Source organism: Daucus carota, chromosome 6, assembly GCF_001625215.2.
Source record: "Daucus carota subsp. sativus chromosome 6, DH1 v3.0, whole genome shotgun sequence".
NCBI classification, from domain to species: domain Eukaryota; kingdom Viridiplantae; phylum Streptophyta; class Magnoliopsida; order Apiales; family Apiaceae; genus Daucus; species Daucus carota.
The window spans coordinates 11,955,079-11,963,162 of record NC_030386.2 but is presented as its reverse complement, the minus strand read 5'-3'; the positions used below and the strand labels follow the sequence as shown (position 1 = coordinate 11,963,162).

General features: G+C 30.5%; 1 long non-coding RNA gene across 5 annotated transcripts; it reads right to left on the bottom strand.

The window, feature by feature from the left end:
* Nucleotides 1-3,593: 3,593 nt before the first annotated feature.
* LOC108225128 (uncharacterized) lies at nt 3,594-6,477 on the bottom strand. Of its 5 annotated transcripts, none has more exons than XR_001807531.2 (7): nt 6,319-6,477; nt 6,197-6,247; nt 5,888-6,097; nt 5,433-5,569; nt 5,107-5,186; nt 4,911-5,016; nt 3,594-4,119 (listed from the first exon to the last, which is right to left on the bottom strand). It is a non-coding gene; the product is annotated as an uncharacterized LOC108225128 (long non-coding RNA). The 5 variants fall into 5 exon arrangements; XR_001807530.2 differs by having other exon boundaries at nt 5,467-5,569; XR_010284910.1 differs by having other exon boundaries at nt 5,892-6,097.
* Between the last annotated feature and the right edge of the window lie 1,607 nt (nt 6,478-8,084).

Below are 8,084 nucleotides of genomic sequence, written 5' to 3'. Positions count from 1 at the left end.
TGTTTGATTTTTAAAAATTAAAATGAATAATTTTTTATGTGATGTAATTTTGTTAGTAGAATAATTGTTACATTACAAATCCTAGTCAATATATAATTATTTTTATAATAGTATAATAATTACTATTAAAATAAAAAATTATCCTAGTCAATATAGAAGTATTTACATAATAGTATAAAATTATATGATAACAAACATATTTTAGTATTTCGATATTTGGTATGTTCCACTAAAAGGGGATTTTTCTTATTAATAAAGAGTATAGATATGTGTCGCGTTCATTCTCTTAGATCTAGGAGTGCCAATTTTTGGTATGACAAATTAATATAGAAGTCTAAAAAATTTTAAGTTAAAGAACTTGAATATGTTTTATAAATAAAATTCACAATAAATAATAAAATAATAATTTGGGAATTTGGCAAATAGGCTAACTTTTGGATATTTATTTGCAAATATAACAACTAGTTTAAAACGTAGCTAGAGGGTATATATCTATCTCTCCAAAATAATAATGAATCTCATTATCTTCTTTGGTTTCGTCTCTAATAATCAGTGTTCTAAAAATCGGCGATTAATCGGGATTAATCGCCGATTAATCGCTGTTCGGTCGGCCACCGTCTCGGTTAAGCGTTAATCGGTGAAAAAATCGTTTTTTCTGAAAATCGGGATTAATCGGTCAAAAGTCGGGATTAATCGGAAAAAGTCGGTCAAAAATCGGTGAATTTAAAAAAAATAAAAAATAAAAAGTAAAAAAATCTTAAAATTCTAAAATTTAATTTTAAATAAAACAAAAGGCACGGAAATGACAAAACACATAAATTAAAGTTGTTTTATTACCTTTCACTCTTTCAATATTAACTTTAAACTCTAATTACATAAATTTGCAATATCTTTCTTCGCAGATTCAATCAAATTCAAGTTTATATATGAGATGACTGGACTTGTATATGTATATAAAGGCATGTTTTGTGTTATAAAAAATCATTAATCTTTTGATTTTATATGACTATAAATTTATACTATATATAATTATATTAATATATATTATTTAAAAAATATTATTAAATTGATTACGATTAATGATCCGATTAATCACTCCGATTAATCTCCGATTATCCGATTAATCGCTAGACGGTGCCTTCACCGACTAAGTCCGATTCCCGCTTTTTACAACACTGCTAATAATAATTATAATAATGTCTTAGTTAAAATACAAACAGAACTCCAAAACCAAGTAGGATTTTTCTTATAAATTTATCTTTCATTTCCCTTTAGTTTATGGGCTTTTTGAGTTGTTTTTGTTTATTGGACCACTTTTGAATTAAAGATAATTCCAAAGGTTTGGTGTGGGCTACAAAATAGTCCAAATCTGACTCCTAAAACTCAAGATATGGCTGAAATAGTGCAGAAATCGAATATATGCGAATAAATCGGTGGAATTTAGCTCCGAATAGCTATTTTTCCCCAAATTCTTCTTAAATTATAATTCATTATTCCCAAAAATAAAATATGAACATATATTAAAAAAATCCAAATGAGTGCAATATGCAATTAGATATGAGAATAAAATCTTATAAAATATATATACATAAATATATTTTATAAGAAAGTTCTAGCGAGTCCTTTGGATTCTAGTATTTACCTGAGTATCTAGATCTTTCTATTCAGTCCTATATAAAGCCTTTTATCAAATCAGTTGTGATGCTTTTTATATAAAATCCTATTTTTCTAAATATTTGAGTTGTTTGAGTTTGAGTGAGATTCTTTCTTCCAACAATATACACAGCGCAAAATAGTAGAATTTTGTTTATATTTATTCAATTAGAAACACCAAAATAGGAGTTTTTTTGAATCAACATAATTGCGTTAATGGTGATATGCGATGAGGGCATGATTGCTTTCATGGTGATTTATTCATCGGCGTTTACATACTTCATTCGGTGTGTGCCTAATAATTAGGGAATTCGGCCGCAGTAGGCCAGGCAAAATCAAGGAGAAACACGCATGTCCTCCTCATATCCATTTTGGCTCGTCTTCAAGTCTCACTCAAAAAATAAAGCGTTCACGGGCAATTTCAAATTGGCTACACGGTCTCGCTAATGGGCCTTGGTTCGGTCTATCTCATCATAATGGACTTAATAAGATGGGCCTCCAACATGCATGGGAACTCCTTCATGAGGTAACTAGTAATTAAATCTCTATTGCGAGATTAGTTAACTTGTTATTGTTCATCATACTTGTTATGATATTAGATTTTTATTATAACACATTCATATCTAAGGGCTATTTCGAATTAGCCTAGACGCTAACCCTAATAGGCCTCTTTTCCGTCAATCCCCCCATAATCTTACTTTCATCGCTCATTCTCAATGGACTCCATCTCAATCAATGTCATGCTGATACCTCTTCTAGTACCTCATGCAATATAATTAAATTCACCTACAACTGCCCCCAACTCCCTCAATATCTCCCATACAAATAACGTTACCAGAATAATAGTGTACCAACAAATTAAACATTATTTAATTATTTAGATTTATGACTCATTTCTCTGTTTTCTAAGTTTCTCCTCCAATACACTTACAAAGTTCTTGATATTCGGAAATAAGTAAGTCGTCTCAACTTTATTTAAAAATATTTCACACGTGAACACAATTATAAAAGATGTTTTATTACCCTAACAAATTAAATGGGTAACTTGTTCATCATATTTGTTTGAATTTAGGCAAAAGAAGTTTATGTGTAAAAAGTTTAAACATTTATTGTTTGATTTTGCATAATAGGAACTTTTGAGTTTATTTTTTTTGCTAAATAACAAAACATTGACTTTGATTTCGAATTTTACATAAATCATAATTAAAAATGAAGTTCAATGAGTCTATACTGATTGTACAAAGTACATGGGTTTTTGTTCCGTTTAAATTTTGAATTGCTATGGATATTAATAAAAAATTTAATAATAAAAAGTCAAAAGGTGGATCAAATACTTTGTATAAGGATCAGGATTAAACCATTTCCCAAGTATTAGAATGGTCACTACAACAAAAACGGGTAAATTTGACCGCCAATTTCCGGTCATATTTAACTAAATTTGACTGCCCGCTGTCAAATTTAGTTAAATTTGACCGGAATTTGTTGGTCTTAAATAGCTTAGTGGAATTTAACATATTCGGTCATATTTAATTAAATGTGACTGCTTAAATATGACCGGTTAAATATGACTTCTTAAATTTGACTGCCTAATTTGACTTCAATCGGTCATTTTTAGCTCTGATTTTTCGTCTCCAATTTTTTCGTCAAATTCAAATTTCCCGCTACATTTTCAATAAAATTCAAATTTCCCACTTTTTGCACTTAAATTTGACTAGTTGATCAGTCATATTTATAAATTTGACTATTTTATCGACAGTCATATATATAGATTTGACTAATATTCAGCGGTCACATTTATAAATTTGACTACCGTTCAATGGTCACATTTATAATTTCGACTGGTTTTGGTCAAACAAAATGAGCCAAATATGACTGAATTCGGTTACTTGCATAATATTATTTAAAAAAATAAAAAAAAAATGGCATGACCTTTTTGATCCTATCATAATCCCACATGTAATTTTTTTATCCAATTCACCAATCATTCCGCAATACCATAGTTAATCAATCCGCAATACCATAATTTCGTTAAATAACATCCTAACAACTATTTGTACACAAGCAAAAGGCTAAAATTATACAAACATCCATAACAAGGTGGAAGCCAAACACAATGCATATTGTGTCATGCTCTATCAGTAATTTTAGTTTATGCATAATAGAACCTATATTTGTTTCATTTACACTTCTACCATGGCCTCTGCCCGAATCCACAATTTACAGGGTGTGATATTCAGCCTTCCCAGCAGTGCTCATAAGTCATAACATTTCAGATCACTAGAACCCTACATGATCAACCAGCAGGAGAATATCAACTTATAACAAGTAGTTAAAATGTATGTAACAACTTACCAAGCCAGCTACAAATGAGGTCATACTCTCCGGCATATACAATCTCTGAATTCCATCCTCAAGAAGGGCAGGGATTCCAACTTCAAGATTCCTCATCCAGTCCATAAACATGGCCTGATACACAGTAGCAGGAAACAAAATCTATATCATCGACTCTAAGAGCATCCCTAAGAGCAAGTCCAATAGATGTGCTAAATCAAGTCTTAAATCCAAAAATAGGGAATATGGGATAAAATTGCACTCCAACACTATGCTAGTGATGTGCTAAATCACTAGCACAAGCTTCCCCTTCCCTATTTTTAGAATATGCTAGCCACTCCTAAACTATTTTTATCATTAAAATATTCATTTCTCTCTCTTCTCCACATCATTTCCCTCTCTCCTCCACACCAAAGTTGTTTAAATTTAATATTATTATAATTATAGGGAATGAATATAGGGAGTACTATTGGAGCTCATGTGCTAAATCTTGTACTAAATCACTAAGACATATTATTTTATAATATTTTTAGGGAACCCCTTAGCATAGTGTTGGACTTGCTCTAACAGAAATCTGGTTTAAGAATTTCTTCATATTTGGAAGTCATAGTAAAGGCTTCCCACTCACTTCTTTCTGATGTCATAGTACTACACACATAACAATCAGACATTTAACATTCACAAGATGTGTTACATATTTGGGTGCTAACTGCTAAGTAACACGCAATTATACATGCTGGCATCAACTATATGCAAGCAAATAGTAAAAAGAACTCCTTCAATCAGGACAATAACAATTCAAGAAAGAGGGGTCATAAAACACACAACTGATACCATTAAATCAACAAATTACACAACCTAACTTGCAGGAGCAATTAGAAAAATTGTTGTATTCAGGCAGTATTCACAAGAATTTCAAGAAGTACCAAAGACACGATTTCCTGTAGTAGTCCTCAAAAGGCCAACATCAAGCAGAGCTCAGAAGGGTCTTCGGCTTTCCGCAGGTTCAACTGAATAATCCTCTCCTGCTGCCTGACAAAGATTTATGAAGATGCAGATTTTGTAATTTACATAGTAACAGCTCGGTATAATAATACAATCAATTAAGACTAATCAGGGTACCTCAACATTGCCTTTATACTCATCATCCATTTTAAGCTTTTCTAAAACACGACGGGCCAAGAGAAGTCCGGTGCAGTAAGCTGATAGACAGTTTAATGGCATTTTAACACATCAGTTCACAGCATCCCATGTATGGGTACATACATATATTGCTTAATTAGATGATAAAACAAAAAACCACTAAAAAATTAAACTAAAGTATTATAATTCAAGAAGGCGATCATTGGTCCAAATATGATATATATCCAGTAGTAACATCTATGTCCAGTAATTAGTGACTATAAGTTAACATGCATGGTAAAAGCACACGAGAAGCAGTTACGCACTCTACAAATTTATTTGATGATGAACTTCTCTTACAGGCATATTCCTCAGTCATCGGAACTTCTATTGCCTTTCTCCATCCAATCAATCAGTTTTCTCGACTTTACATCCATTGGCATAAGTTCCTTAATCTTCATCTCTATTTATGATACCAGCACCAAAATAATCAGATTAAAAACCTGAGATGCTAGAATCTCTATAGCGACAGATTAAATAAATGAGAAACCCATATACTCTTGCTTGTCATTTCCAGAAATATTATCCCAAGTCAAACACTAAAAACAATATCATATCTAAATGATAGGCCAAACTGGTGCCTTTATTTGGAACAAACACCTCGGCTTCTAAAGAAGTTCTAGATCATAGATTTAATAAAAAAAATCGTATAGGTATAAAATTAAACACCTAACTACATACTATTAAAGTTAAATTAAAAAAGGAGATAGCAAAAATGTACCAACAAGATTGAGCAACAGCGGATTCAGAAAAGAACAGAGAACCCAGCACAACAACCCAGCAATTCTAGAGAGAGAGAAGAACCAAGCGATTCTTGAACAACACTTCATTCCATTCAATCGGTGGTGAAGAACCCTAAATGCCCAGAATTGCAGATGCCCAAACTCACAGAATATTATCAGCAGAGCAGAGAAATTACATGACTGCAGAGCTGAAATCGGAGATGCCGAACAAGAAGTCGCCAATCAATTTTAAATACGTATATCAAAATAAAACCCCAATTAATTGTAACAAATGTGTATATATTTACCAATTAACCTGAGTGAGAGAGTAAAAGCCCCGATCTGGAAGCTCTAATCACCTGCAAAATTAAAATAAAATCAGTAAAAGCCTTCTAACTGGAGCCAAAGAGGTACACGTGTATTTAAATACCAGATCTTCAATTTATCCTTCAATGTTGTTATCGAGAGTGTTCGTGAGAGAGAAATCTGAGAGGGAGAGCTGAGATTCGAGAGAGAGGCAGTGAGCTGAGTCCACTTTTGTTTAACTATTTGTCTACGGGGAAAGTGTAATGTGTTTTCATTTTGGGGGGAAATAATACCGCCCCCATTTCACTCCGCAACTTTTATTTTCTTGATTTAATTTTCAATTTTCATTAATAAAACTGTTATGTATTATATTTAAAACTAATAAAGATACTATCTTCTCCATTTGTATTATATTTCACATAATAGATTTTTATAATATCATAAAAAATTCATAATATATACTAACATACATACAGTTAGATTATTAAGAAATATTTTCAAAATCACTAGTGTATTGTTAAAATCTCAAATCAAATAAACTTATTTTTTTTTCAAATTTTTATAAAATCATTGATATATATAGATGTCGACATCGATATGATTGGATCATCGAGAAATATTTTCAAAAAGACTGAAACATCAATACATGATAAAACACTAGTTAGAATTATTAGTCAAACTAGTAGTTGACTGTTAAAATCTCAAACCAAATAAATTTATTTTTTTCTAAAATTCTGGTAATATCACTAAAATATATATATCCCAACATCCATACGGTTGGATCATTGATAAATTATTTTTAAACTATTTGAAGCACCAACACACGATAAAATACAAGTCAGAAACATTAGTCAAACCATTAGTTGACTGCTAAAATCTCAAATCAAATAAATTGACTTTTTCCCAATATTTTTGTCAAATCACTAAAATATACATATCTTGACATCCATACAGTTGGATCATCGAGAAATATTTTTTTAAAAAAATAGAAATATCAATACATAATAGAACACTAGTTATAAGTATTAGTCAAATAATTAGTTGATTGTTAAAATCTCAAATCAAATAGATTGACTTTTTCCCGAAATTTTTGTCAAATCACTAAAATATACATATCTTGACATCCATACAGTTGGATCAATGAGAAATATTTTAAAAAAAAATACAAATACTAATACTTGATAGAACACTAGTTATAAGTATTAGTCAAACTACTAGTTGACTGTTTTGAAGAAGAAAAAACAGTTAACTAGTAGTTGACTGTTAAAATCTCAATTCAAATAAATTTATTATTTTCTGAAAATAACTAAAATATATAGATCTTGACATCCATACAGTTTGATCGTACACGTTATAATAACATTCATACGGTTGGATCGTCTAAAATGATTTTTACAAATTAGTTTCTTGTTTCGGGTAAGTATTCGATTAAAGGTCAAGTAATTTGACCGCATTTGACTATAAAATCCACACACCAAATAAAAGGCTGAGTTTTTTCAAAATTTATTTTAATCAATATTAACACGGCACAATAACATCCGTACAGATGGATGGGTGTTTTGACTAATTTGATTGTTATAAAATTTAAAAACAGTACCTTTATTTTAAACAAAACTAGTTACCTAAGATGTGTTTTGACTAATTTGACTGTTATGAAACACCATCAAATAAGTCTTGATTTTTTTTAAAAAAAATTGTCACATCACTAAAATTACAAGAATTTAACATCTGTATGAATGGATCGTTGAAAATGAATTTTAAAAAATATAAACTTCATTTAGGACAAAACTAGTCCGCCGAGTTGGGTGTTTTTACTAAATTGACTGTTATAAAACACCATCAAATAAGTCTTGATTGTTTAAAAAAAAATTCTCACATCTTTAAACTCAC